The sequence below is a fragment of the Lampetra fluviatilis genome, chromosome 13 (genome assembly GCF_964198595.1).
Source record: "Lampetra fluviatilis chromosome 13, kcLamFluv1.1, whole genome shotgun sequence".
Lineage (NCBI taxonomy): Eukaryota > Metazoa > Chordata > Hyperoartia > Petromyzontiformes > Petromyzontidae > Lampetra > Lampetra fluviatilis.
In genome coordinates this window covers 1440127-1453934 of record NC_136287.1, presented here as the reverse complement: position 1 = coordinate 1453934, position 13808 = coordinate 1440127, and positions in this window count along the sequence as shown.

The following is a 13808-nucleotide window of genomic DNA, read 5'->3' as shown; positions in this document are numbered from 1 at the left end:
CCCCTACCCACCGACCCTTACCCACCGACCCCTACCCACCGACCCCTACCCACCGACCCCTACCCACCCACTCACACCAATCAATTCCCCCCCAACTCCACCACCACCACCACGTCCCGCAAACTCACGCAGTTCGGTGCTGTGATCAGCCGCTGTTTGTGATGCGGGCCCGACACCCGACTCACGCGCTGCTCTTCCCAAATGAGAGGCAAAGTGACTTTCACTTGCGCGCCAGTGACGTCGCCGTATCGACGCTCGTGTCAAGATGAAATGCGACCGCGTGCTCGTGCAGACGACGCACAAAGACAACGATCCGCCCCAGGTAGACTTTGACAGGGCAAGTGCTGTCAGTGAGTAGCACCTATAAAGGCACGGCGCGGCACAAGAGGGGATCTTTGGTCAGCACTACTGATATTTACACACCGCACCAGGTACTCATTGAAGGCTGAGGCGACCTAGGGGTGGCCCGGGACCGGTTCGAATATTTGGCATTGGTGAAGTGAGCTCGGGTCGGAACGCAGTGCACTCATCGCTGCGCCACCGCTTCCGTGCAACAACAACAACCGCCATTCACGGTTGTATTGCTTGTGCCAGGCTAGGTGCACCTTGAGGCCGTCACATGAAATGTCGAAGGCTCGTTGGTGGAGGTCACGGGACAGGCCCAGGTGTTGTGGGTTGACTGACTGAGGTGTATGTATGTTGAGCTTTTTTTGCACCGTACGTAGTCAACCGCGCTAACAAACTAAACACAAAACGCAGTTCGAAAGAAAAAAGTTTTCAATCTAGATAATGATTTAAAAGTGCATAGCTCCGGTAGCTTCCTAATATCGGAAGGAAGAGCGTTCCAGACGGCCACAGAAGCGCATCCGAAAGCGCGCGATGCGGTGACCGCCTTTGTTCGATGGCTGAGCCAAAAGCCGCTGTTAGGATGAGCGGAGTTCGCGTGGTGATGGTTTATGCTCCTTAACGAGATCAGCAAGGCATTGTGGTTCGTTAGTGGCAAGCACTTTGTGTGTAATGAGTGCGACCTTCAAATGTACTCGTTCAGAGATGGCTGGCAGATGCACCACGTGTGATCCCTATTGTGCCAGCTCGCTGACTGTTTACCGCCCAGCGCTCGACTCGTTGTTGTGAGCGTCGCTCCTCCGCCCTCCATTGTTGTTGGATGGCGACTGCCTCCAACTGCTCAGTAGCAGCGTCCTTCACGAGCCTCCTCGACCGCAGAGGCCGATCTTGACACCGCTGGTATCGGTCATCGGCAAGCCCACTCAGCTCCACGTCCTCCTGTACCGCGTCAGCTCCATCTCTTCTCTAGGCCGTGCAGCGCCCGTTTAGCCCCCTCATACACACACACAAACATTCACACACAAACACAGATGCACATTCACACACAGCAAAGACAAACATCCCCTGTGCAGCCTTTCCAGATACAAAGACACGGACACAACAACACTTCGCACCTCCGATTAGCACGGTTGGCTACGTACGGTGCGAAAGAAGTTCAACAATCAGTACATGCAACGCAGATACACTCACAGAGATACAGATGCGCACAAACGCACTTTGACACATGCAGATACAAAGACACACACACTGGCATCTGCTGTTACGCGATGATGATAATGATGATGATGTTGTTGTGATGTAGAGCTTGATTAACCCACTGTCATCCACACCCCCCCCCCAAAAAAAAAATCTATTTTAATAATTGTTTGAAAGTGGGGGAGGGTGGAGGGTCAATTGCCCCGCCTGCCCCCCACTCCCCCCGCTTCCTCCTGCATCGTTGCATTAACCCAGAGCACGGGGCACTTAACGATCCACGATCCCCCTCCCTCCCACAGCCCCCCCCCCTCACCCATTATTTGACTGTGGCTGGCTCTGTCTCCTGTTCTGTCTCGTTTGACTTTGTCTGAACTCACGAGACAGACAATACAGACGGGACGATTACCGTTCGAAAAAAAATGGATCGATGATTTAATCGAATCGTGTGCCTGAATTGTTGCAATTAATCGAATTGCAATTTGGGGCCGCGAAATTAATTAATTAATTTCCTTTTTCAAGTGTCGTGTAGTAACCGCATAACGCTTCCTCCTCTCTCGTTCTGCCTCCGTCTGCTCTCTTAATTAGTACAATAACAACCACAACAATAATAATAAAGTCACAATAGAGACAGTCGCCGTACTCGTTCAAATTGACCCCAAACTGCGCCCCGTGCGTGGCGGGCGGGGGGGCTGCTGATGAGAGCCCCGCCAAGCGCGGAAGAAGCCGGCACCACGGTGGTGTCGCTTTGCTCTGCCCGATCATGATGGAGGCTCCCGCCGCTGTGAGGGCGTGAGGCCGACGGAGCCGTGTGGGGTCGGGTGAACAGAACCCTCCCCCCAGCCTCCCAGCCCCCCACTCCCGTCCCTCTTCCTCTCTCTCTGTACAGCAGCCGCGTGCTGTCCACGAGAGGACCACGCTGTTTAATTGACCCCCTGATTTCAAGGTCACCTCATCCTAGACCCCCCCCCCCCCCGGGGGTGGGAGGTGTGGGGGGATGGGTCTCGCCACGCGCCAACCCCCATTATTGATTCCTCTACAATTAACCGCCCCCACCTCTCCGTGCCCCCCACCCACCCCCCCAGTACCCCGCCCCTCGCGCCCCTCGGACAAACCACCTCCCCATCCCCCCATCGTGCCTCACCCCCCTCTGTGCCCCGCCCCTCACCCCATCCCCCCATCGTGCCCCGCCCATCCCCCCATCGTGCCCCGCCCCTCCCCCCCCCGTGCCCCGCCCCTCCCCCTCGGACATCCCCGACTTTCTCCCCCCCCCCGCCCCCACCGCTGGTAAGAGGATGCCGCATTTCCGCGAGGGGGCGAGGGGGGGTGCAGGGGCACCCGGTTGCCACGGAAACGCAGCAGCCACTCAGCAGCTCCCGCTACCATGACGACGGGGGGATGAGGGGGGGGGGTCAGTAACTCGGCGTGACTGGGTTGGACAGACATCCCAGCGACATCCTGACAGCGAGTCTTGAGACTCGGCGGGCTTTTCCTAAATATAAATATACAAACGTTAGCCGGACCGTTTGTGTCAATCCGCTGCTGGATGAAGGCCTCCCCAAGCCCCGTCGGTCGTAGGAGGGTCATTTGCCCATACTGCACTGCGCTCGTCAGCGAGAGAGAGAGACGCTTCAGATATCGCTCGCCACCACCGTGTTAGCCGTGGCCGGGAATCGAACTCGGGTCTATTTCGTGAGGCAGTGAGTGCGCTAACCACTGCGCCACCGCTCCACACGAACTTATCGGGCGATAGATTTATATTCATCTCGGCCACCAATCAGAGAAGGCGCCCCGCTTTGCGCCACGCCTCCCGCGCTTCAAAGCGCATTGTGACGTCACTTGCCCGCTCTTCAAAGTCCGTGCGCGTCGGTGACGTCACTCGCGACCTCGTCTAAATTTGGAGCGGCTCGATCACGTGACCGTCTCGGGAAAGCCAACGCAGCGTCACGTGCACGAGAGGTGTGCCTATTGGTTGATAGCGCGTGGCGCATTCTCGGTGGACATTCTGGACTTTGTACACCAAGATGGCGGCGGAACAGGAATCTCACCTCCAACCCCGTCTACCATCGCCTTCATCACCATGGCCACCCTGTCCCATCACCACCATCAAGACCCAGATCCCATCACCCTGTCCTATCACCACCATCAACATCAAGACCCAGATGCCATCAGCCTGTCCGATCACCATATGTGTATGATGAACTTCTTTCGCACCGTACGAAGCCAACCACGCTAATATCACCAGCCACGTATCACCACAATCATCACCACCACCATCCACATCCCAGCATTACAATCCTGTCCCATCAACACTCAAATACCATCACCAGAACTACTTTTTGTGTTGAGTTTATTGTCGTTCCCCCGCACCTTCGATTAGTGTCGTTGGCTACATACGGCCACCATCAACACGACCTACACGTGCCACCCACCACCATCAACACGATCTACACGTGCCACCCACCACCTACACGTGCCACCCACCACCATCAACACCACCTACACGTGCCACCTACCACCTACACGTGCCACCCACCACCATCAACACAACCAACACGTGCCACCCTCCACCATCAACACGATCTACACGTGCCACCCACCACCTACACGTGCCACCAACCAACATCAACACCAACTACACGTGCCACCCACCACCATCAACACGATCTACACGTGCCACCCACCACCTACACGTGCCACCCACCACCATCAACACGACCTACACGTGCCACCCACCACCATCAACACGATCTACACGTGCCACCCACCACCTACACGTGCCACCCACCAACATCAACACCAACTACACGTGCCACCTACCACCTACACGTGCCACCCACCACCATCAACACAACCAACACGTGCCACGCTCCACCATCAACACCACCAACACGTGCCACCCACCACCATCAACACAACCAACACGTGCCACCCTCCACCATCAACACAACCTACACGTGCCACCCACCACCATCAACACAACCTACACGTGCCACCCACCACCATCAACACAACCAACACGTGCCACCCACCACCATCAACACAACCAACACGTGCCACCCTCCACCATCAACACCAGCTACACGTGCCACCCACCACCATCAACACAACCAACACGTGCCACCCTCCACTATCAACACAACCTACACGTGCCACCCACCACCATCAACACAACCTACACGTGCCACCCACCACCATCAACACAACCAACACGTGCCACCCACCACCATCAACACAACCAACACGTGCCACCCACCACCATCAACACAACCAACACGTGCCACCCACCACCATCAACACAACCAACACGTGCCACCCACCACCATCAACACAACCAACACGTGCCACCCTCCACCATCAACACAACCTACACGTGCCACCCACCACCATCAACACAACCTACACGTGCCACCCACCACCATCAACACAACCAACACGTGCCACCCACCACCATCAACACAACCAACACGTGCCACCCACCACCATCAACACAACCAACACGTGCCACCCACCACCATCAACACAACCAACACGTGCCACCCACCACCATAAACACAACCAACACGTGCCACCCTCCACCATCAACACAACCTACACGTGCCACCCACCACCATCAACACAACCTACACGTACCACCCACCACCATCAACACAACCAACACGTGCCACCCACCACCATCAACACAACCAACACGTGCCACCCTCCACCATCAACACCACCTACACGTGCCACCCACCACCATCAACACCACCTACACGTGCCACCCTCCACCATCAACACAACCTACACGTGCCACCCACTACCATCAACACAACCTACACGTGCCACCCACCACCATCAACACCACCTGCACGTGCCACCCTCCACCATCAACACAACCAACACGTGCCACCCACCACCATCAACACCACCTACACGTGCCACCCTCCACCATCAACACGACCAACACGTGCCACCCACCACCATCAACACCACCTACACGTGCCACCCTCCACCATCAACACAACCTACACGTGCCACCCACCACCATCAACACAACCTACACGTGCCACCCACCACCATCAACACAACCAACACGTGCCACCCACCACCATCAACACAACCTACACGTGCCACCCTCCACCATCAACACCACCTACATGTGCCACCCACCACCATCAACACGACCTACACGTGCCACCCTCCACCATCAACACCAACTACACGTGCCACCCTCCACCATCAACACAACCTACACGTGCCACCCACCAACATCAACACGACCAACACGTGCCACCCACCACCATCAACACCACCTGCACGTGCCACCCTCCACCATCAACACGACCTACACGTGCCACCCTCCACCATCAACACCACCTACACGTGCCACCCTCCACCATCAACACCACCTACACGTGCCACCCACCACCATCAACACGACCTACACGTGCCACCCTCCACCAACACCACCTCTACACGTGCCATCCTCCACCATCAACACGACCTACACGTGCCACCCACCACCATCAACACGACCTACACGTGCCACCCACCACCATCAACACCATCTACACGTGCCACCCACCACCATCAACACCACCTACACGTGCCACCCACCACCATCAACACCACCTACACGTGCCACCCTCCACCATCAACACGACCTACACGTGCCACCCTCCACCATCAACACCACCTACACGTGCCACCCTCCACCATCAACACCACCTACACGTGCCACCCACCACCATCAACACGACCTACACGTGCCACCCACCACCATCAACACGACCTACACGTGCCACCCACCAACATCAACACGACCAACACGTGCCACCCTCCACCATCAACACAACCTACACGTGCCACCCTCCACCATCAACACGACCTACACGTGCCACCCACCACCATCAACACCACCTACACGTGCCACCCACCACCATCAACACGACCTACACGTGCCACCCACCACCATCAACACCACCTACACGTGCCACCCTCCACCATCAACACGACCTACACGTGCCACCCACCACCATCAACACCACCTACACGTGCCACCCACCACCATCAACACCACCTACACGTGCCACCCACCACCATCAACACGACCTACACGTGCCACCCTCCACCATCAACACCACCTACACGTGCCACCCACCACCATCAACACGACCTACACGTGCCACCCTCCACCATCAACACCACCTACACGTGCCACCCTCCACCATCAACACAACCTACACGTGCCACCCACCAACATCAACACGACCAACACGTGCCACCCTCCACCATCAACACAACCTACACGTGCCACCCTCCACCATCAACACGACCTACACGTGCCACCCACCACCATCAACACCACCTACACGTTCCACCTTCCACCATCAACACGACCTACACGTGCCACCCTCCACCATCAACACCACCTACACGTGCCACCCACCACCATCAACACGACCTACACGTGCCACCCACCACCATCAACACCACCTACACGTGCCACCCACCACCATCAACACGACCTACACGTGCCACCCACCACCATCAACACGACCTACACGTGCCACCCTCCACCATCAACACGACCTACACGTGCCACCCACCACCATCAACACGACCTACACGTGCCACCCTCCACCATCAACACCACCTACACGTGCCACCCACCACCATTAACACCACCTACACGTGCCACCCACCACCATCAACACCACCTACACGTGCCACCCACCACCATCAACACAACCTACACGTGCCACCCACCACCATCAACACGACCTACACGTGCCACCTTCCACCATCAACACGACCTACATGTGCCACCCTCCACCATCAACACCACCTACACGTGCCACCCACCACCATCAACACGACCTACACGTGCCACCCACCACCATCAACACGACCTACACGTGCCACCCACCACCATCAACACCACCTACACGTGCCACCCTCCACCATCAACACGATCTACACGTGCCACCCTCCACCATCAACACGACCTACACGTGCCACCCACCACCATCAACACGACCTACACGTGCCACCCTCCACCATCAACACCACCTACACGTGCCACCCACCACCATCAACACCACCTACACGTGCCACCCACCACCATCAACACCACCTACACGTGCCACCCACCACCATCAACACAACCTACACGTGCCACCCACCACCATCAACACGACCTACACGTGCCACCCACCACCATCAACACCACCTACACGTGCCACCCTCCACCATCAACACCACCTACACGTGCCACCCTCCACCATCAACACGACCTACACGTGCCACCCACCACCATCAACACGACCTACACGTGCCACCCTCCACCATCAACACGACCTACACGTGCCACCCACCACCAACACCACCTACACGTGCCACCCACCACCATCAACACGACCTACACGTGCCACCCACCACCATCAACACCACCTACACGTGCCACCCTCCACCATCAACACGACCTACACGTGCCACCCACCACCATCAACACAACCAACACGTGCCACCCACCACCATCAACACAACCAACACGTGCCACCCTCCACCATCAACACAACCAACACGTGCCACCCTCCACCATCAACACGACCTACACGTGCCACCCTCCACCATCAACACCACCTACACATGCCACCCACCACCATCAACACAACCAACACGTGCCACCCACCACCATCAACACAACCAACACGTGCCACCCTCCACCATCAACACAACCAACACGTGCCACCCTCCACCATCAACACAACCAACACGTGCCACCCTCCACCATCAACACAACCAACACGTGCCACCCTCCACCATCAACACCACCTACACGTGCCACCCTCCACCATCAACACGACCTACACGTGCCACCCACCACCATCAACACCACCTACACGTGCCACCCTCCACCATCAACACGACCTACACGTGCCACCCACCACCATCTACACAACCTACACGTGCCACCCTCCACCATCAACACGACCTACACGTGCCACCATCCACCATCAACACAACCAACACGTGCCACCCACCACCATCAACACGACCTACACGTGCCACCCTCCACCATCAACACAACCAACACGTGCCACCCACCACCATCAACACGACCTACACGTGCCACCCTCCACCATCAACACAACCAACACGTGCGACCCACCACCATCAACACGACCTACACGTGCCACCCTCCACCATCAACACAACCAACACGTGCCACCCACCAACATCAACACCACCTACACGTGCCACCCACCACCATCAACACGACCTACACGTGCCACCCTCCACCATCAACACGACCTACACGTGCCACCCACCACCATCAACACGACCTACACGTGCCACCCTCCACCATCAACACGACCTACACGTGCCACCCACCACCATCAACACGACCTACACGTGCCACTCTCCACCATCAACACGACCTACACGTGCCACCCTCCACCATCAACACGACCTACACGTGCCACCCTCCACCATCAACACCACCTACACGTGCCACCCTCCACCATCAACACGACCTACACGTGCCACCCTCCACCATCAACACCACCTACACGTGCCACCCTCCACCATCAACACCACCTACACATGCCACCCTCCACCATCAACACCACCTACACGTGCCACTCTCCAACATCAACACCACCTACACGTGCCACCCTCCACCATCAACACGACATACACGTGCCACCCTCCACCATCAACACCACCTACACGTGCCACCCTCCACCATCAACACCACCTACACGTGCCACCCTCCACCATCAACACCACCTACACGTGTCACCCTCCACCATCAACACAACCTACACGTGCCACCCTCCACCATCAACACCACCTACACGTGCCACCCTCCACCATCAACACCACCTACACGTGCCACCCTCCACCATCAACACAACCTACACGTGCCACCCTCCACCATCAACACCACCTACACGTGCCACCCTCCACCATCAACACGACCTACACGTGCCACTCTCCACCATCAACACCACCTACACGTGCCACCCTCCACCATCAACACGACCTACACGTGCCACCCTCCACCATCAACACCACCTACACGTGCCACCCACCACCATCAACACGACCTACACGTGCCACCCTCCACCATCAACACGACCTACACGTGCCACCCACCACCATCAACACCACCTACACGTGCCACCCACCACCATCAACACGACCTACACGTGCCACCCTCCACCATCAACACGACCTACACGTGCCACCCTCCACCATCAACACGACCTACACGTGCCACCCTCCACCATCAACACCACCTACACGTGCCACCCTCCACCATCAACACGACCTACACGTGCCACCCTCCACCATCAACACCACCTACACGTGCCACCCTCCACCATCAACACCACCTACACATGCCACCCTCCACCATCAACACCACCTACACGTGCCACTCTCCAACATCAACACCACCTACACGTGCCACCCTCCACCATCAACACGACCTACACGTGCCACCCTCCACCATCAACACCACCTACACGTGCCACCCTCCACCATCAACACCACCTACACGTGCCACCCTCCACCATCAACACCACCTACACGTGTCACCCTCCACCATCAACACAACCTACACGTGCCACCCTCCACCATCAACACCACCTACACGTGCCACCCTCCACCATCAACACCACCTACACGTGCCACCCTCCACCATCAACACAACCTACACGTGCCACCCTCCACCATCAACACCACCTACACGTGCCACCCTCCACCATCAACACGACCTACACGTGCCACTCTCCACCATCAACACCACCTACACGTGCCACCCTCCACCATCAACACGACCTACACGTGCCACCCTCCACCATCAACACCACCTACACGTGCCACCCACCACCATCAACACGACCTACACGTGCCACCCTCCACCATCAACACGACCTACACGTGCCACCCACCACCATCAACACGACCTACACGTGCCACCCACCACCATCAACACCACCTACACGTGCCACCCACCACCATCAACACGACCTACACGTGCTACCCTCCACCATCAACACGACCTACACGTGCCACCCACCACCATCAACACCACCTACACGTGCCACCCACCACCATCAACACGACCTACACGTGCCACCCACCAACATCAACACGACCTACACGTGCCACCCACCACCATCAACACGACCTACACGTGCCACCCTCCACCATCAACACCAAATCTACACGTGCCACCCACCACCATCAACACGAACTACTCTCCCTGTCTCTACTCGCCCCCCGCCCAACCCCGCCCATCATCCCGCCCCCCTATGCCCCCCCCCCCACCGGGCAGTGATTCACGGCTCTTGAAGGGATGAGAAATAATTAAATAATGAGTCTTGACCCCAGCGCGTCCTTGCGAGCCCCAGACTGAGGCCGCGGCCTCACACTCACTCACTCTCACTCATTCACACTCTCTCATTCACACTCTCTCATTCACACTCACTCACACTCTCTATCACTCACACTCTCTCATTCACACTCACTCACACTCTCTATCACTCACTCACACTCTCTCACTCACTCACTCACTCTCATTCACACTCACTCACTCACACTCTCTCACACTCACTCACACTCCCTCACACCTCTCACTCACACTCTCTCGTTCACACTCACTCACACTCTCTCACACTCACTCACACTCCCTCACACTCTCTCACTCACACTCTCTCACTCACACTCTCTCTCACTCACACTCACTCACTCACACTCTCTCACACTCACTCACACTCCCTCAGACTCTCTCACTCACACTCTTTTACACTCACTCTCTCACTCACACTATCTCACACTCTCTCACTCACACATTCACACTCTCTCACACTCAATCACACTCTCATTCACACTCTCAATAATACTGATACTCTCTCACTCACACTCACCCTCTCACACTCTCTCACTCACACCTTCTCACTCACGCTCTATCACACTCACTCTCTCACACTCACTCACTCACTCACACCCTCTCACTCACTCACACTCTCACTCACACTCTCTCACTCAGACCCTCTCACTCACACTCACTCACACTCTCTCACTCACTCACACCCTCTCACTCACACTCTCTCACTCACACTCACTCACACTCACTCACACTCTCTCATTCACACTCTCTCATTCACACTCTCTCATTCACACTCTCTCACTCACACTCTCTCACTCACTCTCTCACACTCTCACACTCTCTCATTCACACTCTCGTTCACACTCTCTCACTCACACTCACTCACTCACACTCACTCACACTCACTCACACTCTCTCACTCACTCACACCCTCTCACTCACACTCACTCACACTCTCTCACTCACTCACACCCTCTCACTCACACTCTCTCACTCACACTCACTCACACTCTCTCACTCACACTCTCTCACACTCACTCATTCACACCCTCTCACTCACTCACACTCTCTCTTTCACTCACTCACACTCTCTCACTCACACTCTCTCACTCACACTCACTCACACTCTCTCACTCACTCACACTCTCTCACTCACTCACACTCTCTCATTCACACTCTCTCACTCACACTCACTCACTCACACTCACTCACACTCACTCACACTCACTCACACTCTCACTCACACTCTCTCATTCACACTCTCTCACTCACACTCACTCACACTCTCTCACTCACTCACACTCTCTCATTCACACTCTCTAATTCACACTCTCTCACTCACACTCTCTCACTCACTCTCTCACACTCTCACACTCTCTCATTCACACTCTCGTTCACACTCTCTCACTCACACTCTCACTCACACTCTCTGACTCACACTCTCTCATTCACACTCACTCACACAATCTCACACTCTCACTCACACCCTCTCACTCACACTTACTCACTCACTCACACTCTCTCACTCACACACACTCACACTCTCTCACACTCACTCCCTCACACTCTTTCTCTCACACTCTCTCACACACACTCACTCACACACACTCTCTCACTCACACTATCTCACAACAACAACAACCGCCATTCTCCACTAAGTGGCGGTGACGTCACCACGGCGCTTGTGCCATGCCATGTACACCTTGAGGCCACGTGAAGTGTTACGGGGCAGACCCAGGTGCCACGGGTCGGCTGACTGAGATGACCGAGATGACTGGCTGATGCACCACCTGTGCCCCCTATTGTGCCAACTTGCTGTGCTTTAGCCACCCGGCGCTCTGCTCGTTGTTGTGAGCGTCGCTCCTCCGCCCTTCGTTGTTGTTGGAGGGCGACTGCCTCCAACTGCCCAGTAGCGTCCTTCACGAGCCTCCTCCACAGAGGCCGATCTTGACCCCGCTTATACCATTCATCGGCAAGTCCACTCAGCTCCACGTCCTCCTGTACCACATCACTCCATCTCTTCTCTAGCCCGTGCCGCTCCCATTTAGCCCCCTCGATCCGGCCGAACAAAAGCCGTTTAGGCATGCGGTGGATGGGCATGCGGGCTACATGACCCAGCCAACGCAGCCTTGCCTGCCGGAGGAGCTCACCGATGGGACTTTGCCCAGATCTTTCAAGAATTTGTGAGCTTCTCACACAATCCAGCCTGGTTAAACCCAAGATGGATCGTAGGCAGGCCAGCCAAATGTTTCTAACCGGCGAAGATGCTCCATTAGGGGGGGGTCCACGTTTCGCAAGCGTAGAGAAGGGAGGGAATGACTGTGGCCGAGAAGACCTGAAGCTTCGTGCGGAGCGACAGACCAGGTAGCTTCCACACAGCGTTACGCAACCGATGAAAAGATATTGCCGCTCGACTGATTCGGAGTGAGACCTCTGCTGTTAAACTGGAGCCGGTCATAATCACACTGCCCAGGTATGGGAAACTCTCCACTCTTTCCACAACTGCCCTATCACCGATTGGGAGTTGTGTGGGTGGAGTGTCCGATGGTACAAAATACCCAGGCAGGTGCTTAGTTTTGGTGGGGCTGATGGCAGAGGTGTGGACTCGAGTCATGTGACTTGGACTCGAGTCAGACTCGAGTCATGAATTTGATGACTTGCGACTCGACTTGGACTTGCATAACAATGACTTTGTCCCACCTATGAGATGTGGACTCGAGTCATGTGACTTGGACTCGAGTCAGACTCGAGTCATGAATTTGATGACTTGCGACTCGACTTGGACTTGCATAACAATGACTTTGTCTCACCTATGGCTGATGGTAAGGCCCCACCTCTTAGTGGCACGCTCCAGTCTCAGCAGCAGTGTCTCCAACTCCTC